We start from the raw sequence: 2582 nt of genomic DNA, 5'->3' as shown, positions 1-2582 counted from the left end.
AAATTCTTCACACAGCCAGAGGGCTTCTAGAGAGGTGGCTGGGAGAAGCAATTGTGAACCTTTGAATGGCCACTGGGAGCCCTCAAATGGAGGGGGAGAAACCCCTCCAATGTGTCTCTTGATGTCCAGCATGTGCCTTTCTTTACTGCCTCAAGTCAACCATCTATAGAAGTCCCTTCTCCAAACGGGCCTTCACATGGTATTGGAGTTCCTTGCTAATCGCAAGTCACTTCTCCCTTGGTATGTGCACCTTGCAGCATCACAGAGTTATCCATCAGGAAAACTGCCTACTCAACCCATGTGGGTAGAGGTGTCACCTATAAAATGTACCACACAAGTTAGCACTTAATTACACACTGTCATATTGTTTGATGATACTTTCCTATTGGTTCTTCTTTTCTCCTTAATTAGATTGTTTCTTGAAGGCAGGGACCATGCCTCACTCTACTTTGCCTTCTCCCCAACCCTTCCCATAGGACTAGAAAAGTATAAAGCAGACAAAAGGCACTCAATATAATATTTAATGAATTACATGTATCTTAGGAGCTGGTTTTCAAAACTGAGCAGTCAGTAAATCTTTCCCATGAGCACCATGCCTTTGGCTGAGGTGCTCAATAATGTCCTGGGTTGTACTGGGGGAATGGGAGAAAGAAAAGGGAGGAAAAGCCACAACAATGAAATGCAGAGTCCCCATTGATTCCAAGGAGCACACTTTTGTATGGCAGGCAGATTCCACAGTGACAGTGAGCTCAAGGATGTGCCATCAATGCACCCTTTCAAATAGGGTGGGCTGAGATGCATCGAACCTAGGAAGGTTTAACAGGGATTATTGCCATGCTCTTACTATGCATGGCAAGAGTCCCCAGAGCTACTGTGGTGTGTGCTATCAATTTGTAATCAGGGCGCCAGGGGCCCTATGCATGGCAGTGCTGGGCAAGTCAATGGAATTTTGCATATTAATGCCACCCAAACCTAAAAGCTGAATCCTACTGACTTAGTAAAGGCTGCAGTACCAATTATACTGGGACTTATTCTTCACTGAGGTTTGACAAGTGTGCATCATCGGTATCTGGAAAGATGACTGTAAATCACTTCACCAATAACAAAGAGTGGTGGAAATGCTTAATAATATCACCTCTCTTTTTCCCCCACCCCCTCCCATCTAAAGCTTGTCCAGCCAGGATGTGAAGATTTAACAGTAGAAAAGACCTTAGATATTATCTAGTCCCAGAAAATTGAGGAACCCAGAGAGATGAAGTAACTTCTCCAGTGTTCCATGAGTAATAGTGGCAGAGACAAGATTTGAACTCAGGTCTTCCAATGCCAAATCCAGGCTTCTTTCTAGTATACCGTGCTGCCTTATTTCAATCACTTCCAATTTTGATACTTTGGACTTTGAGAGGAATAGCCTAGGAATAGAGCAATATTACATCAGTCCCTTTGAAAACCAGTGAGATAAAGTTAGTTACCAATAAGTTGTTTTCAAAATAAGCTATGTCTTTTTGAGATGCCTAGGTTTTTGAGGGAGCCCAGCTGTTGCCCATTGTTCAGGCAGATGGAATCATCTATGGAATTCATCTGCCTAGCATTACAGGACAGGGATGAGAGGAGTTCAAAAAAATTCAGATCCCTAAGGAATTAAAGCAGCAGCCTCATTGGGTGATACCAGGTAGAAAGTCTTCTTCCCTATCAGAGGTATGCCCCCTGCCATATTGAAATGAGAAACCATAGAGTCTCAGGTCAGAAAGCACTAGAAACCTAGTCCGTTCCCTAGGTCAGGACTAGAAACTTAGTCCGTTCCCCTGCCTCTGGGGAAGGGTGCATTCAAACTATCACAGGAGAAAGATCATCTAGCTGAATTCGTTAGAAGGCATTTTAGAGAGAGTGGTGGACGAGGAGTCAAGAAGACAGGAGTTTGAATCCAACCTAAAACACTTAGTAATTGTGTAACCCTGGGGTGGCAAGGTGGCACAGTGAATAGAGCACTGGCCCTGGAGTCAGGATGACCTGAGTTCAAATCCGGCCTCAGACACTTAACACTTAGTAGCCATGTGACCTTGGGCAAGTCACTTAACCCCACTGCCCCTATGAAAAGCAAAAACAATTTAAATAATTTTTTTTAAGTAATTGTGTAACCCTGGGCAAGCCACTCAATTTTGCTGAGCCTCAGTTTTCTCACCTGTAAAGTGAGGATAACAATACTATCTATTGTCAAGATTGTTGCAAGAATCAAATGAGACAAAATCTTATTTGTAAATATTAAATCTCTATATAAATAACTAGCTATTACTATTTATGCTAATGTTTTTCCATCCCTTTTCTTTAAAAGCCAGAAGACTCTCCAAAAGTCCCCCTCTTAGGACAACATTAGAAATTCCTTCATCAACGACTTTTATGTTAAATGCCCCCAGGCAAGTCACCTGCCCACGATCTGCTATCTAGGGATGACAGAAAAAATGTAGAAAAAAAGGAAAATCCAACCAAGTGGAGGCTGTAAGAGCTATCTGTTTGTGATAAGGTGAAATAAGTAGAAGCAGGAAGAAAGAAAGAAAGAAAGAAAGAAAGAAAGAAAGAAAGAAAGA

The sequence above is a fragment of the Petaurus breviceps genome, unplaced genomic scaffold (genome assembly GCF_028583685.1).
Source record: "Petaurus breviceps papuanus isolate PSGF00001 unplaced genomic scaffold, PetGlider_PUasm1.0 90752, whole genome shotgun sequence".
Taxonomy (NCBI): Eukaryota; Metazoa; Chordata; class Mammalia; order Diprotodontia; family Petauridae; genus Petaurus; species Petaurus breviceps.
This window is presented reverse-complemented; position numbering follows the sequence as displayed.